The following is a 21,301-nucleotide window of genomic DNA, read 5'->3' as shown; positions in this document are numbered from 1 at the left end:
TCCCTCCCCCCTCCACCAAAACCCCTCCCTTCCACCCATCTCATGAGGCATAAGGACCGGCATAAGGACCGGCGGTCCGCTGTGATGGAGAGCTGACTACACCCCCTCTCTCTGCTGAACTCTTGCCCCCCCATCACAAAAAGTAAGAAATAATCACCTTTGTTACTGTGGATCAAGACCAAGTGTGAAAAGGGTTTCCATTAAACCATTATAAGCTTAAACCAACATCAGTATAAATGTAAGTAAATCAAAGTAGACTCCCTGCCTACCCTATAATGTGTGCAAAAAATCCTTTGCTGCAGCTTCAGACAACAGTTTTTTGCCTCCCCCAAACCACTACTTTCAGCTTAGCAGGATTGAGCAAAAACACCTGAACTCCTTTTTCCTGGAATCGTGGAATTAATTGGCGAAGCTGCCATCTTTTCTCAACTGTTGCTGGGCAATAATCAGGTCTCACAAAAAAATCACATCCTTTCCCTACCCTTTTCCTGTCTGGTCTAGTTTGATCATACAGCGCCTCTCTAGCCAGAAAGTTGTTAAGACAAATAAGAATAGCACTGGGTTTTTCAGCAGCTAGAACAGTCTTTTTACGTTGATTGAACGGGAACCGGTGGGCTCTCTGGAGGTCAGTTTTCCAGTCCCATTGCTTCAATTCAGGAAATGCTTCAGTAAAGAGTTCTGTGACAAACTGACGAGCATCTGTGCCTTCCTTGCCTTCTGGGATACCCAGTATCTGGAGGTTATTTCTCCTTGACCGATTCTCAAGGTCAGTCAGTTTCCATAGTGTATTCACTTTCTGGGCTTCCAAGGAGTGAGTAATGGCCTTTTGTGTTATTAATTCATCCTCCAATGTGGAAATTCTAGTTTTGGCTCCTCCGATTCTGGCAGAAAAATCAGAGCAGGTCTTAGGTACCATGCGTATTGAGTTCTGTAATCTCCGGTATGCCCATTGGATATGTGAGCTTTCCACACGGTTCTCCTCCCGATGGGCAAGGATGCTCTGGTAAATAGTATAAAGAGTTATTTCAATAGGCATGGCTTGATCTGAGCTTGAGGCTCCTAAAGCTGTCGCTCCATTGCTTATGCCATTTCCACCCAGTTGGGAGGAAAAAGAATAGTCCCAAATCATTGAACTGGCTAAATCGGAAGCCTTATCTATAACAGAAGTGCCATGTTCTCTTTTTTGGATGGTTGCAGAGATATGGGGAGGGTTTTCCCCCAGCTCCCCCTCACCCAAGTGGATACTGCTTGAATCACTCTCAGCACAGTCCCCTCTAAGGCTTCCATCCCCTGAAGAAATAGATGTGTCAGACATAGAATAAAATTTGTCCCAAGTCCCCCTCCTTCACAGGGCCCACAGCGCAGACTTCTTCATCTTGGAAATCAGAGAGAGGTTTCTTTGCTATTGGATCTGAACTTAGGGCCATATGTATCAAGGCCAAATGGTTTCGCAAACGCCAAAATGTTGGCGTTTGCGAACCCATTTTCGCAAAATGGTATGTATCAAACAAATTGGGTGCAAAATAAGGAATTGCAAAATTTGCCATTCCTTATTTTGCGATTGCATTTAACGAATTGCAAATTTTTCGATTCCTTAAATGCAATGTATCAAGGAAAAAAGAAATTCCAAAATGCCCTTAAGGAATCGCAAATTACCACCAACTTCTAGTTGGTGGTAAGTTGCTAATTCTTTTAAAAAAACATTTTTTTTAAATCCAATGGTGCCATGTGACGCTCATACATGCCCTTAGGGCATGTATGTGCGCCATATGCGCACACATGTCATTTTCAGGGGTGCAGCAGGGTGTTCTTGAGACACCCCTGCACCCTTGAAATTATTCTCAATTTGCGATTAGCAAATTGCGAATCGCAAATTGAGAATAATTTCACATTCATTCCTATGGGCATCCTGGCCCATAGAAATGAATGGGAAATTATTCCTTAATTGTGATTAGCAATTTGCTAATCGCAATTAAGGAAATTTAAGGAATCGCTAAAAAATAGCGAATTTCTTCATACATACCATTTTGCGATTTCTAAATAGCGATTCCTTAAAAATCGCTATTTAGGAATCGCTAAAGGGTATGTTGATACATATGGCCCTTAATCCATTAGAGCATTCCCCTGGCTGCCACTTGGAAGGACTACATTACCCATAAGGCATTGTTCCTGCATTCTAACTCTTGTCCCAGGAGTTCCTGGCTCGTTATTTGTGACCAAACCGACATGACTTGTTTCAGATCCAACAGATTTAGATCCGACAAACACTTCACCCTGCCTCGTCGCCCCCCCCCCCCATGTTATCTGCAGTTAGATTGCTGAATTATGTCCTGTCATTGATCAAAATACCTTGGCTCAGTGCTTCATCTGGTAACTCCAATGTTTCTGCCGGCAAGACAGGAGGCGTTGCTTGTTTTGCTGAGGATTTATCTCAAGAAAGCGTATCTTCAATAATTTAATTTTTTTTATTATTCACCTTGAACATTAAAGAAACTGTTGACGGGTGCATGCAGAGGTGCCTCCTCTGCCTGTTCGGCCCACGGCCCGATCTGTTGTTCCTCCTGTTCCCGGCCGGCAAACTGTTGTCCCTGTATCCGACCGGGCTATCTCGACATCCATATCGGCTTTTCCAGAACTTCCAGCGCCCGCCGGGCGCTTTGGGTCTTCGATCCCTTTCTCGTAGCTATTATATAGCGCCAGGGCTATCATACAGCGCCGAGTCACGCCCGCCACTGCACGGAAAAGCGTACTCACAGAAGCCAAGCGTGAAGGTGCTAGCAGCTCAAGACACCACAACCACGAGCACCAGATCATACCAAAGGTACAGCGATTCTTTCTCTTCTGTTATCTCACCCTCTCAAGCCACACACATAGAAGGGGAGCGTTGGTCAGGAGAGCACAGAGAGTCAGCTCACTCAGCTAGCAACATGGCCGCCATCTTGCTAATAAAGGTATCTGTCCACTGGGGGACCTCCATAAAGATGAGCAACTGGTAACATTTGCAAAATTGCAGGAAAAATATGGTCTTTCCAGGGGTGTTTTAAAAAAAATATCTGCAGATAAGGAGCTTCTTGGGGGAAAATACGCGCAGAACAGCGCCAAATTTTGGGAAAATACTTGGTGAAAGCTGCTCAAAAGAAGTCCAGGCTAGGAAAGAACTATCATATCCTGCTTGACTCCTCTCCTGATGATTTGGGTGCACATTCTGTTAAGTGGGCAAGTAAGTTTTGGGAGGGAGCAATAGATATGGAGGACTCCCTCATGCTAGCTAGCCAGATCTTAATTACTGGGAGCCTTAGGAGTCAAAACTTTATGTCAGTCAGTCTTTGACTTGTTTTATACCCCTGCGAAGTTTGCCAAATGGAAGGGATCGAGGGGAGGGAAATGAAATAGATGTGATCTCCAGGCAGCGGATACTGTTCACATGTTTTATTCTTGTCCAAAACTAGCTACTTTTATACATCACATAGAAACATTCTTGGTTACGATTTTGGGGATATCAATCTTTGTCACACCGACTCTTCTTATCTTGGGAGTAGGGAACAATATTGAAGCAGATAGTATGGTAAGATCTGAGACAGGCTTTGTTTTTATAGCTATGGCCATTGCCGCTTATGTATTACTTCCAAATGGATCAGTCCCGATCCTCCACCTCTTCTAACTGACGTGCAAAATTATTTGCTATACATAATATCGAATCGTCAATATATAAACTAAGAGGACATAGGAAGAAGGCGCAGGGACAGCGAATTTGGGCTCCCATTGCGGACCTAGTTGGTTAAAGCATTGAGAGTGATATGTGTATCTCTCTGCTGCCCTTATATCTCAATCTCTGGATAGTTTATTTGCTTTTTTCTTTTTCTAATGAAATGAAATAAGACAATAATGTATCAAATATCTATGATAAGTATATAGAGATATGTAACCCTTTCTTTTTCAGTAGCCTGACACCCAAGGTTATTCAGTTAAATAGTATAACTACAGACTGTTATATTATCTGTTGTAGTGCTCTTTCTATTCTCCTTTGTTTTGCAGGACTGTCAATACCTTATGCTTTTGATGCCTTAGCAGCAATATTGATTTGTGCTCAAGGTGTATGTTAGGGAACAAAACAAAGATAAACTCAATAAAAAATGTATTAAATAAAAACAAAAAAACCCAACTCCCATCCGTAGAGGTGAGGCTCTAGCAGTGAAAGTTCTGAAGCCGGCTGGAAGGCTCTGGGGTTCTCCTCAAACGGTACTGGGGGCAATTCTTCCGACACTCACTGTCATTATTAGGACTCAGGAGAGGGTCAGGTGAGTTTTGAGTCACTTCCTGACCTCTGGGAATCTGGTCCAGACCACTAGCTCCTTTGGTAGAGCATTCTACTTCAGACTCTTCCTCCCAGCCCTGCTCACTGGAGGTCCCACTTGATTGACTCAATCCGGCATCCAGACACCCGTAAAACTTTTTGAAAGCTGAAATGTTCCTGGTGACTAGCTCAAGACCTCTTATCGCCCTGAACTTGCTACCAGGGCGTCGGTCTTGGACGAGAATCAGATCTCCAACTTGGAGTCGGGAAGTTTCCGCTCGACTATATCTGCTGACCTGATCATTTGCTCTTTGTCTTCGGCGATTCACAGCCTGCTCATTCACTTCCTCTGGGACCCACTGTGGGTGATATGGAATAGAGTACCGCACAACTCGCCCCATCGATAGGTGTCCAGGACCTCTTATCGCCCTGAACTTGCTACCAGGGCGGCGGTCTTGGACGAGAATCAGATCTCCAACTTGGAGTCGGGAAGTTTTCGCTCGACTATATCTGCTGACCTGATCATTTGCTCTTTGTCTTCGCCGATTCACAGCCTGCTCATTCACTTCCTCTGGGACCCACTGTGGGTGATATGGAATAGAGAACCGCACAGCTCGCCCCATCGATAGGTGTCCAGGAGCGCTTCCCGTAGTGGCATGGGGAGTTTGACCTTAATCCCCAAGAAAGGAATGTATTGATTGTTCTACAGATTCCCCATTGGCTACGGCAATCCTGATTACTTCAAAGTTCACATGAAGCATTCAGCCTCACCATTGGCCTGTGGCCACTTAGGGGTTATCTTTTGGTGAACGATCCCATGAGACGTGAGGTATGATGCGAACCCTTGTCCCTGAAATGGAGGACCATTATCTGTTCTTAGTTCTTTGATGAGTCCATGAGTAGCCATCACTTTTTCCAACTTTGGAATTACATCTCCCGCACTCAAAGATGAGAGAACTTCCCCTTTGGGATATTTTGAGTAGTCATCGATTACTACCTTGGAATATCTTCCATCGGGAAGACTTCCAAAATCCATGCAGGTGCACAGCCATGGACCTTAAGGCCACCGTTCCGACACAATTGGTGCAAGGGGATTTGGGTCCCCGGTGGCTTGGCACCACTGACATGATCTCACCATCTCTTCAACCTTCTCGTCCATCAGTGGAAACCAGACCTTGGTCCTCAGCCGACCCTTGGTTTTTACCATGCCCTGATGCCCGGCATGTGCGAGTCCAACCACCCGGTCCACTGGAGTTGAGGGGATGACCAGTCAGTGGCCTGATAGTAAACACCCATTGGGATCAGCGCTCAGTTCATGCTGTACCTGGTACAGGCTATCAAGTATTTTTCGGGCTTCAGGAGTGAAGATCTCCCCTTGGCTTCAGAGCAGATGCCATTTACTTGTTCTCACAGCCTCCAGTGTCTTCTGTAGGCACACATCCTGGGCATTTGCTTGGCATAGTTCTCCCAGAGAGATGGGTAACGGACGTGATCTGTTCGCTACGTACCGGACGTATTCCTCCCTCTCCTCAGCATCCTCCACCTCACTGATTGTTGCTTTCCAAGGATGGCGAGAGAGATAATCTTCACGATTGCTCGTTCCTTGTTGGTCCTCAATCGTGCAGTTGTATTCCTGCAATTGCAGCATCCATTTCTCAATGTGAGGCGGAGGTTTTGACGCCATTCCTGTGAATAGCGGGATGACGGGCTTATGGTCAGTGGTAACATATAAGTGGAAGCGTCTGTACCCCCAATGCACAGCAATCGCCTCCTTTTCTATCTGAGAGTATCTTTGCTTCGTGGCGGTCAATGATCTGCTCGGGAACGCCACTGGAGCCCACTCATCCTCTTCCTTTTGTTATTTCAAGAATACTGCCCCAGCCCTTGGGGGCCAGCATCTACAGCAACTTGGGTATGCTGTCTTGGATCAAAGTATCTCACCATGCTGGTGCTGGAGAGTGCGTCCTTTGTAGCCTGGAAGGCAGCTTCATGATCTGGGCCCCATGACCAAGGAGTGGATGCTTTGGTAAGTCCCTCAGCTTGGTGGTTAGTGAGGAGAGGTCTTTGATAAACCTACTGCAGTAGTAGTAGTAGTAGTAGAAACAAGCTTTATTTCGATATATTGCACATATCTTAAAAAGCATTACATACAATAAAAACATTTGGATAAAAGAACTCATTACAATATTAAAAACAATTCATTCCATAGTTGTAATGTGTACAGGAAATGTACAGGAATTTATATAGCGCAAATCACCGAGCGGTTTCTAAGCGCTTGCTTAGGGAACCCGTCCTGGTATTCCCCTGTGAGATAACCCCGGCAGGGTATCCGCAAGGTGAAAGCCAGGCATCCCGCCACGAGGGGCCATTGTGGAGATTAAGCAAGCTATTGCCCAGAGTCGCAGAGTGTGAACCCGTGAATCGAGTAGGCACCGGAGCGAGAATTGTCGAGTCCATGGACATTTTAGGACTCAAGACCCCGCCGAGCCGGGAATTGAACCCTGGTCCCGGGCTGACCTCTGCTTCCAGGTCTGCCTCCTCTAACCAGTGAGCCACACTTCTCCAGTTTACAGGAAAACGATTTAAACATTAGTACAGATAGGGGGAGAATTTTAGGGCAGGATCAATAGCCTTGAAGATGGAGTCCGCCATGCCCAGCCCAAGAATTTAGCAAGGCAACAAGCAAACAGGGGCAGGGGTCAGATCTTAGGATACGTAGGGCCTCAAGATGGGATCTAGTGCCAAGGCTCCTACACAGAGGCTTCAACCAGATGCGGCGCGGGACTATGTAGGCTGGGCACTCAAAAAATAGGTGGGGGACTGTCTCGGGCCTGTTGGCACAGAAGGGGCAAAATGGTGTTGATTGCGAAAATGCCTTCCAGCTGGCAGTCAATTTCCCCACTGGCAGTAACCCCACCCTAAATTTAAAATATAGTGCCCTATCCCAAGATTTAGAAATCAAATCCAAATATGGTTCACAGTAGGGGACCTCCTTAATCATCAGAAATTCAACAGTGGTTCTGCAAGATTTAGAGTTGCAATTTCTGCTGTCCGTCACCCATGACCAATAAAGCTTCTTTAGGGTCTGCTTTGGCGGGGCAGTTCTGTTAGCCCATGCATCCTCGAGACCCAGTTCAGTAAGGAGGCACTTAACTTCCTTTAGCCAGCGGATTTTGTACCAACCAGGTGTTAAAAGCAGTTCCCTTAAGCCTTCAGCATAGCTAGACAATTCTGGTACCGTCCAAATTCGTGTCCAGAGGAGGAGGGGGCGCAACCTCGCCTGATCACTTATCGGGCCAGTACCTGTATCTAGAAAAATTGGGAGAGCAGATGTACTATGCGGTAGGCCCATGAGGTCTTTGTGAAATTTATTTTCCGATCTGGTTAAAAGGTCTACGTTCTGGACACCCCATAATTCAGACCCATAAAGGGCTGCACTCACCCCCCTTGCCCTGTAGATGTCCAATACAGGGCCAATGGGTTTGAGTGAAGAAGCCCGTTGTTCTTTCAAGAGTGCCCCTACCACCCTCTTGTGAACCAGCAGTGCCTTTTGAAGATGGGGTTTTCAGCTCATTGAGCCACAAAGGCGAATGCCTAAATAGTCGAACTCTTTTACCATCTCAAGTTGGACAGAGTCCAGGGATGGGGGAATGACAGTTTTCCTCGGGGGGTTCAGGACCAGGAACTTAGTTTTACCCACATTAATTGCAAGACCCCTAGCATCACAATAGTTCTTGAAGCTAGTAAGTAGACATTGCAGGCCTGCTGGCGTTTTTGAGATCAGGAGGGTGTCATCTGCGAATAGGAGAGTAGGAATTTTTCTGCCAGCCAGGGAGGGTGCATCAGCTGGGTGTTTAAGAAGATGCTCCACCACTCCGTTAACGTATAAGGAAAACAGAGTGGGGGCTAGCACACAACCCTGGCGGACTCCCCTATTCACAGGAATACGTGATGTTTTTTGACCCTGGTCACCCCACCTGATCTGCGCAAAATTGTCCTCATGTAATTTTATGAGCATATTAAGTAGCTACGGGGGGATACCCATTGCGTCCAAGACGCGCCACAGTTGTTCCCGTGGGACTAGGTCAAAGGCAGTCCGTAAGTCTATAAAAGCAAGGTACAGACTGCCCTTACCCAGTACGACCACTTTCCAGTAGATCATTAATAACCGGAATGTCTGTTCAATGGTTCCAGTGCCCGATCTGAACCCAGCCTGATAGTCCGAGAGTATATGATCTTCCTCAATCCACTGTAGAATCCTCCCTAGGACTACCTTTCCCGCTACCTTCTGTGTGGAGTCTAGCAGGCTGATTGGGCGATAGTTTGCAGGGTCGTCCCGGCTCCCTTTTTTGAAAATTGGGACGACCTCCGCTCCCTTCCATGAGTCCGGTAGGCGCCCACCCATCAAGGCAGCATTCAAAAGTGAGGCAATAAGACTACTCCACTCTTCTATATTAACCCTAAACAGGTCACCTGGAATGCCGTCAGGACCCGCAGCCTTATTTGGGACCAGGCACTTAATCGCCCCCTCTACTTCTTTGGTATAAAAGAGATTGGCCTCATTGTAATCTAGGCTTTCAATGTGCAAGTGTTCAGTGAGCGGGTGAAGCAATGAGCTAGCTGGGGGACCCCCAGTTAAGGAGTAGAGCTGGGAAAAGTGAGCAAACCACGCCTCCCCAGTTATATTACATGTCATTAGGGAGTCTTCGGGTTTATTCTTCACTCTCAACAGTTCCCAAAAGCCCTTCGAATCTTTCCTGGAACTTGCCGCCATTAAATCAGTCCAGAATTGGGTTTCATGCTCGAGCCTAGCCGTGGCTAGTGCCTTTCGGTAGCTTTTTCTAGCGAGTTTAAGATGGTTGGTGTCCTTGGATTTCACTGCTCTAATGAGTTCACATTTTGCAGAGCGACAGGCAGGGGAAAACCAACTTGCTCCACCCTTAGGAGCACTTTTTTTCTTGAACCTCCCACCTGCTGGATTGATAATAAACAATTCTCCTAGAGCTTTAGTTGTCTCTACGAAAAGACACGGGACATCCGGTTTACTAGGACTCGGGGAGTCAAGCCGCGCTTTCGCGTTAGTTATTATGGATTTTACTAGAGTCATCTTCCCTTCGTCCATAGCAATTTTTTTCCATTTGAGCCGCCTTCCACAATTCGAAGGGCAGACTTCATGCGTTGATTTCCAAAAGTGGGGGGGTGGATTTGGGGTCATGCCCGTCCAAAGGGGGGACAAAGTCAAAGCTAGTTGATTGTGGTCACTGTCCGTGGTTGGTAAAACTTCCATGTCAAGCAAGTGTGCCCAGAGCCTGTGATTCAGAAGTATATAGTCAATCCGGCAGGTATGACCAACCCTATTATATGTATATGCCCCATTGGAATCAGACTTGGATCTACCGTTGGTTGCCCTTAAGCCAAATTCCATGCAGAGGGCATTAAGATCTATAGCACCCTGGGTCCATTTTTTGATGGGTTTAAGCGTGAGAAGTGGAATGCCTCTCCTAGTGTCTTCATCCCAAATGTCCAAAATGTCCTCGCTGGCAAGTGGTTCAAAGGAACAGTTAAAGTCCCCAGCTAATAGAACAAGAGAGTCGGCGTTACAGGTTCCAAGTTCTTCCTCTATACCTGTGGGTGGCAACATAGAGACACCGCCCCTTGCCCCCCTTAGATAGATGTTAAATACTTCTAACTTTTTCCCCCCCGGGCCTTTAACTGATAGCCTCTGTAGGTCAGAAGATTTTGTGGGCATATCCCTAATGGATAGGCCCAGTGAAATGCTAACCCAGATTAAAAGGCCACCCGATGGGTGGCCTTTGCTGCCAGGTGGTTGTGATGCAGGGACAAAATAGGTAGTATAACCCACCTTGTGTCGGGGTTCTAAGCACCAGGTTTCCTGCAAAATACAAATCCCGAAGGATTCAACAAGAGTATTCCAATCGGGGATATTAAAGTTACGAGCAAGACCTGCTACATTCCAGCTCAGGATCCTTAGCACAGTGCTCCCAGCAACCCTCGGTCCTAGTATAGGGACAGGCACAAGGGGATCAGAATCAAGGCCGGGGCTCCTTGCCGCGGGCACCAACGATAAATCCACAATGTCTTTTCCCGCTATAGAAGGTAAGCCCTCCACCCTTACGATTTTGCCTTCCGGGTGTTCGGGATCAATAACTGAGTCAAATCTGTGACTAGTTACAGAAACGGGTGGCAGTGATGATAAAGTGATCTTGGGCAGAATGGCCAGAGCCTGGGCTTCCTTATGGGTAAAATTGCTCGGCATCCCCAGATCAACTCCAACATCCAATATTAATTGGTCTAAGGGATGAGTTGTAAAAAAAGGGAAAATCTGAAGCACTAAACAGTGACCTATCGAGGTTCTTTGCTAATCCCCTGGTAGGACTGCTCCCACTTGGGTTGCTCTCAAGGGTAAAAGGAAAAATTGACGATGGGGGCAATTTATCCTTAACATCAGATGGTAAACCCAGAGGCAGAGAGAGTCAGTCTACCTCTTCTAGACAACCAAACCTATTATCAGTTGGTGCTCCATGCCACCGTCTATTTGGACCTTGCCAACCCTCTCTCAACCCTCCTCGGGCCGGGTAGCGAGGCAATGACCAATCCCCCCCATGATTTGGAATAGGGCGAGGGGGATAAAAGAATGTTAGTGGTCTGACTACAATTGGTGAATTCTCCCCCCCCCCCCGTGTGCCATGAACATATGTGTTGGGCAGTCTGTGGAATCTCAAATGAAACTACAATACAGTCACCTGGAATAGATTTGCATGAGGGTCCTATCCAGGGAACTCTGCGCACCATTAATACTTTACTTCTCAGGTAACTAGGGATCTGCCTGTTCGTATTCAGCCAATGGATAACCTTATTTTTCAAGGACCAATAGTTTTCTTGGTTATGACTCCCCAATTCAGGAACACCCGCTAATACCGCCACATAGGGCCTTGCATCTGGGGGAAGATCTATATATCCCCCACGAACGTTTTCGGTGTTTTGTAGGCCCTGTGAGGTGGTTCGATAGGACTTAGTATCGTTCACCCTTGGGGCAGCACCTTCTTTATGTGGTTTGGTTGGTTGTTGTAAGGGGTGCATGGGTGGCTTTAAGGGGGGATGAGGGGCTATATGTTCATAGCCCTTCGTACGTGGTTTAGGTATTTTACCTACTAAGGGGCAGTGCTGGTGGAGTGGTGGTAGAAATTAATGTGATTGCATCCGCTTCTGGGGGGGCAATCCTTTTATTGTCTTGGAGGCTAAGGCTTGCTAGGGTTAGAATACTTTTTTCCACCTCTAGCAGGTAATTTTCGATGCGTGAGAGTCTTAGATCCAAGGGAGTTAAAAGCTTTTTAGGGTTGCCCACACTATTTTTAGAAATTCCTCATCTCTTCCCTCTATCTCGCATGTTTGCACCCCATTATCCTCCTGTATGGTGACTATATTATTGGGGTCCAGATTTGGGCAGTTCTCATCAACACTAGGGAGCTCCTGCTCTGGGGCTACAGTTCTTTCTACTTCTCTTTGTATGGATAATTTACTATTAGTAGGACAATGCGTCCTAGCAACTTTGGCCTTCTTCCGTGAGTAGGCGGATCTTATAGTGCGTTTCCTTTTATATACTGAACCCTTAGAATAAGAGCCCTGGGGGTTATCATACTCCTCGATAGTGAGTGGCATAATTTCAGTAAGGACAACTTCAGTGTGGGTGCCCAAATCCGAGTCAGTAACAAACAAAGAGGAGTTTTGGCTATGTTGTAGTTGAGTGAGGCCTAGAGGCACAGTTGTCCCAGGAGGTAAGGGTGGGGTATGGTGGACCTCGACCTGCGTTGTAATGAGGCGTGGGATCGATAGGTGCTCGGGACTTTTTACAGTTGCAATATGACCTAAAGAGGATTTTTTGGACATGGCAATGTTTTGAGACAGTCTTCTGGCTGCATCTAGATCCAGGGAAACTCGTTTTTGTATTTTGGTGATTTCATTATCTATAGCGGTGTTTGTTCTAGTAATGAAGTCATCTAAAGTCCCATTTAACATCTTCCCACCCTTAGCGGCTTTGCTACGGCTAGCCCGTGTACACATGATTCCTGTAGGGACTTACTAGGCAATTATAGTGGGAATAACAAGATGTACTAACAATGGACCAAGTAAAACGAAAGGGGTGAGGTCCAGTCCGGTCTCTCCGGACCTCGAACGGCCTCAAACGGCCCGCTCTTTGCCCGGTCTTCGCCCGAGCTCCGTCCCGCGCGCGGCCCGCTGTGCGAGACGGGTAGACTGATTTTATCCTCCCAGGCGAAGGGGCGTTGCCGCTGCGGGAAGAGGCTGCAGGTGTGGAAGATCGCCTCGCAGTCCCGCAGCGGTGTAGGCGGTGTGGGCGGGTCCGGGGTCCAGCAGCAGCCGAGGAGCGGGTGCAGCGACCGGGGAACAGGGGAGCAAAATCCAACAAAGTTCCAGGAGCAGAAGCGCCCAGCCAGGTCAGGAACAGCCCCAAACACTGAGTAGCACCCGCGCAGCGGGTGCTGCGAAAGTTTATTCGGGAGCCAGGCGGGGGGGCGTTGCCGCTGCGGGAAGAGGCTGCAGGTGTGGAAGATCGCCTCGCAGTCCTGCAGCGGTGTAGGCGGTGTGGGCGGGTCCGGGGTCCAGCAGCAGCCGAGGAGCGGGTGCCGCGACCGGGGAACAGGGGAGCAAAATCCAACGAAGTTCCAGGAGCAGAAGCGCCCAGCCAGGTCAGGAACAGCCCCAAACACTGAGTAGCCTACTGCAGTAGTTTACCATCCCCAGGAAACTGCGCATTTCAGGTTGGTTGGTAGGAGCCGTAGCTTCTTTGATGTCTCTTACTTTTTCCGGATCCGGAGCAACTACTTCTGTTGAAAATACATATCCAAAAAATGGTTGTTTCCTTTGGAGGAATTCGTATTTCTCTTTGTGTAACGTAAGTCCTGAATCTTATATTCTCTGGAGTACTTGTCTAAGTCGTGTGTTGTGCTCTGATATGGACCTAGCATGGACCAAAATATCATCGCTTACATTCACGACCCCTGGAAGGTCAGCAAGAAGCTCTTGGATAGTGTTCTAGAATACTTACGCTGCACTTGATATACCGAAGCACAAATGCTTGTAGAGCCTCAGTCATACATGTGTGGAGAATGTCGTTATGTATCAGGACTGTTCGTCGAGGACAAGTTGATGATACCCAGCCCGAAGATCGAGTTTTGAGAACCAGCTGGGTATGCTGCGTTCCTCGATTAGGTCATCAATGGTGGGTGTCAAATGTTGTTCCCTCTTGATGGCAGTATTTGGGATTCGCATGTCCACACAGAGTCTGACTTCTCCCGCTGCTTGGGCTTTCTTGCTCCGACAATGGGAGACACCCAGGGTGTCGGACCCTTTACTTTTTCGATAATTCCTGCCTCTTCTAGCTTACACATTTCTTTTTCTACTAGTCGTCTTAGATGAAATGCTACTCTCATGTACCTGAGAGCAACTGGTTGTACTGACGGATAAATGTGCAGATGTATCTGTTTGTCACATAAACACCCAATGCCATCAAACACTTTCTGGAATTCTTCGAGTATTTGGCTGGCTCCCCCTTGATGTATCCCAAAAGCAAATGTGACTATGCATAGGGCCTCTGCTGACTTGCACCCCAGTAACATGCCGTGCCCCTCTTCTTTCACGTACACCAGAGCATCCGTTCCCCATTTGTCATAGGCAATGGTGGTCTGGAATTTTTCTTTGATGGCCAGTGGTTTGGTTTAGCCATACGCATAGACGTTTATCCTGGCCGGCGTTAATGCTGGAGGAGGTGTCATCTCTTGGTAGGCTTCACAGGACATAATGTTTATGGTGGCTGTAGGAGAGTAGGGTCTGCTTTCCTATGGTCACCCCACTTTTTGCTTTTTGCTTCACTGGTTTTCGACTTTAATGTGGCTGTGGGCCTGCTGATCAGGCCCACAGCCCTGCTGTTCTGTCAGACGAAGTCTTCCTCGGAATCTGATGTGATGATATAAGGGCCCACCTCTCGATACCTCCAATTCTGATTGTAGTAATTACACAGAATTTTGAAGTGATCAAGTGGGGGGAAAAGGGGATTAGGAAGGGAACAGCTGGGAGGGAGATCTGAAAAGGAAAAGTTAAGAATACACAAAATACTTTGCTACTTATTTATTCAGTAGTTTTTTCCTTAGGGCAAAGAAACCAAACAGGTTCTTGTAACCTCTATAAGATTGTTCTCAGTTACTAGTTTTGCAAATTAAATCTCTTTGCTTCTCTTCTATTTTTCGTTCAGAAAAGATACTATACGTGCTATAAACCTGTGGATAATTCTCTACAAGTTACAACCAATAACTCTTAGCATTTCTTGCAAAGCAAACATGTGTGCGAGTAATGTTTTTGGAACATTCTAATACATTTCCAATAAAATGCCAACTAAAATCAAATTACGCTGTAGAAGATTGACAAGGATTCATTCTCCATAATATGCTCTCACAATAAACCTCTACACAAAATATATGCAAGACTTAATTGCAATTGTAATGCACAGAATATTCTGGATTTCCTTCAATATAAAATCAGAAAACAGTGTTTAAATCTTTAATTCTGTATAAAAGGATTCTTGAATTCAAAATCCTAATTTTATACTGACTTATTCCCATACCTTTAGAGTACGACCTACTCTATGAACTTTGAGGATTAACTGCAATTCGGGAAGCAGGAAGAGGGAAACCCACGAAGAAATTTGGTCCAAAACTGCCTTTTATTCTGCTACCGATAAAACTGCCACCTCTGAATACTCCCCGGGAAAGGTTCGCTGCATTGCTGAAAACACGACCTGCAGAAAGAGATGACACAGCTTCCAAACGAAGAGAGCCTGCCAAGGAACAACCTTCCTCTCCAAATCCTAAAGAATAGTGAGCACAGACACCTGGGTGTGGTCGCGTACATCGACGTAACCACACCAGCGTATTTTCCCCGTTTGCGACTGCACCGGTAAACCATACGCATCTCGCGGATGCGACAACATGCCAAATTACACGCATCTCGCGGACGCGGTTGCCAAAGTGCACGCATCTCGCGGACGCGATCACCCTGCCAAACCTCACGCATCTCGCGGACCATGTTAAAACTAAAGGGGACTTAAGGCATTGTCACTTTCAAGGTTTGAAACCTGGCTGGGACCTTGAACAAAGCAGCCACCTACGTCCAAAAGAAAGAGACCAGTGCACCTTCCCACATAGGTGCTTTGGACATGGCCGAGGATTGCGCCAACTGCTGAGTGGGGCGGGCCGAGGACTGAGCCAACTGCTGAGTGGGGCGGGCCCTAGACCGCAAGCCACCCTGGGCCTGACAGTATTCCCCCCTCTTGGAGCGGTCTAGGACCCGGCTTCGAAGGATGAAGGAAGTGAAAACGTCGCACCAAGCGAGAGGCATGAATGTTCTCCGCCGGTTCCCATGAATCATTCTCAGATCCATATCCTTTCTAGGAGACAAGATACCACAATTTTTTCCCCCTCTGCTTAGAGTCCACAATGTCTTGTACCTCGTATTCCCAATTACCGTGAACTAAGACTGGAGCTGGTCTAGTAGCCACATTCTGCCTAGCCGGTTTCAAAAGGGAAGTATGGAACACTGGATGGATCCTCAAAGTTTTTAGAAGTAACAATTTGTACGTTACTGGATTGACTTGACGAAGTACTGGATATGGTCCGATAAACTTGGGATGAAACATACTCCTATGTTTGAAAGTTAAGTTTTTGGTGGACAACCATACCTTATCTCCAGTAACATACTTTGGTCCTGGCCTATGATGTTTATCATATTGCTGTTTGTACTTTTCTTTACTTTGTAGTAAACGTTTGTGAGTTTGTTGGTGAACAGTTTGCATGTGTTGAATAGTATCTTGTACAGCTGGTGTATCACTCACATCTCTGGGCAAAACTAGAGGAATTGTATTTGGTAGATATCCATAAAGAGCCTCAAACGGAGAGGATCCAGTTGAAGCATGCGGTGATGTGTTATAAGCCATTTCCTCAATCCAAAGCAAATCAAACCAAGACTTTTTGGAATCTTGTACATAACATCTCAAGTATTGTTTCAATGTCTGGTTCAATCGTTCCGTTTGACCATCTGTTTGAGGATGGTAGCTAGTGGACATATTGGATGTGATTTGTAGACTTTGACACCATTGTTGCCAGAATTTAGATGAAAACTGAGAACCTCGATCAGATAGCAACACTGAAGGCAAACCATGCAATCGTACTACATTCGTTAGAATTAGTTGTGCTAATTGTCCTGCTGTTGGCAATCGTTTACAAGCAATAAAATGGGCGTACTTCGTTAGACTATCCACAGCTACCAAAATAACCGAATGAAGATTCACTTGTGGCAAATTTGTGATGAAATCCAGAGAAACATGTTCCCACGGTTTAATTGGTGTTGGTAAGACTTGCAACAATCCTTTTGGTTTGCTATGATCAGTTTTGAATCTAGCACATATTTCACAGTTTTGTGCCATCAAAGAAACATCTTTTTGGAGAGTTGGCCACCAGAACAGTTTTTGTATCTTCTCTATTGTCTTTTTTGGACCTGGATGTCCTGCCATAGGATGGGAATGTAACCAGTCAAATACTGTTTCTTTTAGTTCTTTAGTAGGAAGATAGACTTGTTTTCCATGAAACGGTATCCCTTCTTTGATTGTTTGGTTTTCTTTCTTGTTCTTCCAATTTTTCCATTGGGATGGAGGGAAATTTTCATGGATATTGTTTAAAAACTGGTCCGCATCCAACAAACAGATCACTTTGTTTGGTTCAATTATTGCTTGTGGAGTTCCTTCGAATTTATGCAATGTAGAGTCTTTCTGGACAGAGCATCTGCCTTTTTGTTGTCCTGTCCTGGTCGGTAGGTTACTATGAAATCATATTCTGCAAAGAACATCATCCATCTCAATTGACGTGGGGTTAATATTCTAGCTGAACTCATGAACTGTAAATTTCTATGATCTGTATACACTGTTACTGTGAATTTTGCTCCCATAATATAATGTCTCCATTCCTTGAAAGCCTCAAGTATAGCTAGCAACTCTTTCTCAGCAATGATGTAATTTTGTTCTGCTGCATTCAATTTTCGAGACATATAAGCTACAGGATGCATTTGGCCAGTTTTGTGATGTCTGTGAGATAAAATGGCTGCTATTGCTACATCGGAAGCATCTGCCTCAATTATGAAAGGTTCATTCACATCAGGATGCATTAGAATTGGGGCTACTGTGAAAGCCTTTTTCAAACTTTGGAACGCTTCATTTGCTTCTGTAGTCCATTCAAACTTTATCTTTTTCTTAACAGACGAGTTATGGGAGCTACCACTGCTGAGAAATGATCAATAAATCGTCGATAGAAATTTGCAAAACCCAAAAAACATTGCACATCTCGAACAGATTTTGGAATGGGCCACTCAGCCACTGCTTTTATTTTTCTATCAGTCATTTTCATGCCAGTTGGTGTGAGCAGTACTCCCAAAAATTCAACTTCAAAGACATGGAAATCACATTTTGACAATTTGCAATACAGGTTATGAGATTGCAATGTCTTTAACACTTGTTTGACATGACCTTCGTGTTTTTCCTCTGAATCGGAATAAATTAAAATATCATCTATGTAGACGATAACAAATAAATCCAGGAATTCTCTTAAAACATCATTGAGAAAAAACTGAAAGGCTGCTGGTGCATTACAAAGACCAAATGGCATTACCAAATATTCAAACAGTCCATATCTAGTTTTGAACGCAGTTTTCCATTCATCTCCTTGCCTAATCCGCACCAGATGATATGCTCCTCTTAGATCCAGTTTCGTGTATATAACTGCTGTTTTTACTTGGTCTAAAAGGACTGGGATTAGTGGTAATGGATATTTGTTCTTAATCGTGATTTTATTCAAAGCCCTATAGTCGATGCACGTTCTTAATTCACCATTTGCTTTTGGGATGAAAAACAAAGGAGAGGCGGCTGGTGACTTAGAGGGGCGGATGAACCCGTTTTCTAGGTACTGATCTAAGTATTCTCTTAAATGCTGATTTTCTTTTTCAGATAGAGCATATATTCTGCAGTTCGGTACACAAGAACCAGGCATGAGATCGATCTGACATTCATAGCTTCGATGAGGAGGAAGGACTGCTGCTTTCTCTTCACTGAATACCTCCTGAAACATCTTGTAACAATTAGGTAGAATAGTTTCTTTTTCCTCAGCAGTTGCAATTTGACTCACTGTTGTTGTGAAAGTTTCCAAACAAGATGACCGACAAAAATCAGAAAGAAATACAAGTTCTCTTTTCTGCCAATCAATTATAGGATTATGTAGACAGAGCCATGGCATTCCTAGAATAAATCCATACTGAGGTGCTTGGATTACGTCAAATTGAACCTCCTCTCTATGATGTTGTTTTTTGGAGTCTTCACAACACATTATTACCTTTGAAGTTTGCATGGTAACTGGACTTCCAGACAAAACTTTTCCATCAACAGCTTGTACTATTTCAGGAGTGTCTTTCTTTTCACAGATTATATTTAATCGCTGCGCGGTTTCTAAATCGACAAAATTTCCTGTGGCCCCAGAGTCGATTAAAACTTCCATTTGCCAGATTTTATGAATTAGTTGTATCTGTACTGCCAATCGAAAATGAGCTTTGTAATTACTTACACAAGAATTTACTGAAGGGTAAGCAATGGTTCCCAAGAGATCCCCCTCTAGAAATCTTGGGCATGTTAGTTTTCCGACGTTAGGTTTTTTGTTTGTAGAACTGATACTTTACCAGTAGTTGGAGACTTACTCTTAGGTTTCAACATACAGTCTTTTACAAAATGTCCTTTGCGACCACAGTAAAGACACTGTCCATTCTTGCGTCTGCTACCTTTTTCATCTTTTGACAACGGCTGTCTGAGGGCCCCAATTTCCATTGGCTCAGGGCTAGATTCAGAATGTGTAAACTGAGTTCGAGGTTTGTTTTCATTTTTCCAATTAGGTTTCTCTCCTCTTTTTTTTTTCAGATCTTTGTTCTGATAGTCTGTGATCCAATCTTAAAGTTAGATTTATCAAATCCGAACAAGCAGTTGGTTGTGGGTCTATTTGGGCTAACACATCTTTTAAATCGTCTTTCAACCCCTGATAGAAAAGAGCTGCTCTCTTTTCTTCCGGCCAAGAGGTCTCTGCAACAAGTCTGTTAAAATGTGATAAGTAAGCAATAAGATCACGATTTCCTTGTCGTAATTGTAATAATTCTCGGTCCGCAGATAAAGTTACAGTTCGTCTATCGAATACTTTTTCAAATTCTTCTACAAAGCGCCGCCAATTATACAATAAAGCGCTATCTTGACGTACTAATGGGACTGCCCAATTTGCAGCATCTCCAGACAGATAAGAAATCAGGAATGCTATCCTGGACTGGGGGGTGGGAAATGCTATAGGCCTACAAGAAAAATTCAGTTCTATTTGTGTTAAAAAAATCTGTACTTTAGAAGGGTCTCCAGAAAAACGCTCTGGAGCAGCCAGAGGTATTTGCGGAGGAACAGTTACTGAGATATTTGTGGATGCTCTAGTGTCTTGAGCATCCTCTGGAAGGGGAGTGTTCATAAGCTGTATATTATCTACTTTATCAGATAACAATGCTGTTGCAGCCATAGTTTTATTTAAATCGACCTGCATTTTAACTATTGCCGCCAGTAAATCATCCATGGTGGCCATTATGTCAGCACAATCAGATCGGGAGGAAAATAATTCGTGGGCTCACTATTCTGTCAGACGAAGTCTTCCTCGGAATCTGATGTGATGATATAAGGGCGCACCTCTCGATACCTCCAATTCTGATTGTAGTAATTACACAGAATTTTGAAGTGATCAAGGGGGGGAAAAGGGGATTAGGAAGGGAACAGCTGGGAGGGAGATCTGAAAAGGAAAAGTTAAGAATACACAAAATACTTTGCTACTTATTTATTCAGTAGTTTTTTCCTTAGGGCAAAGAAACCAAACAGGTTCTTGTAACCTCTATAAGATTGTTCTCAGTTACTAGTTTTGCAAATTAAATCTCTTTGCTTCTCTTCTATTTTTCTTTCAGAAAAGATACTATACGTGCTATAAACCTGTGGATAATTCTCTACAAGTTACAACAAATAACTCTTAGCATTTCTTACAAAGCAAACATGTGTGCGAGTAATGTTTTTGGAACATTCTAATACATTTCCAATAAAATGCCAACTAAAATCAAATTACGCTGTAGAATATTGACAAGGATTAATTCTCCATAATATGCTCTCACAATAAACCTCTACACAAAATATATGCAAGACTTAATTGCAATTGTATTGCACAAAATATTCTGGATTTCCTTCAATATAAAATCAGAAAACAGTGTTTAAATCTTTAATTCTGTATAAAAGGATTCTTGAATTCAAAATCCTAATTTTATACTGACTTATTCCCATACCTTTAGAGTACGACCTACTCTATGAACTTTGAGGATTAACTGCAATTCGGGAAGCAGGAAGAGGGAAACCCACGAAAAAATTCGGTCCAAAACTGCCTTTTATTCTGCTACCGATAAAACTGCCACCTCTGGATACTCCCCGGGAAAGGTTCGCTGCATTGCTGAAAACACGACCTGCAGAAAGAGATGACACAGCTTCCAAACGAAGAGAGCCTGCCAAGGAACAACCTTCCTCTCCAAATCCTAAAGAATAGTGAGCACAGACACCTGGGTGTGGTCGCGTACATCGATGTAACCACACCCGCGTATTTTCCCCGTTTGCGACTGCACCGGTAAACCATACGCATCTCGCGGATGCGACAACATGCCAAATTACACGCATCTCGCGGACGCGGTTGCCAAAGTGCACGCATCTCGCGGACGCGATCACCCTGCCAAACCTCACGCATCTCGCGGACCATGTTAAAACTAAAGGGGACTTAAGGCATTGTCACTTTCAAGGTTTGAAACCTGGCTGGGACCTTGAACAAAGCA

This window comes from Lissotriton helveticus, chromosome 4_1, assembly GCF_964261635.1.
Source record: "Lissotriton helveticus chromosome 4_1, aLisHel1.1, whole genome shotgun sequence".
In the NCBI taxonomy this organism is placed as follows: domain Eukaryota; kingdom Metazoa; phylum Chordata; class Amphibia; order Caudata; family Salamandridae; genus Lissotriton; species Lissotriton helveticus.
Note: the sequence above shows the minus strand (reverse complement) of the source record.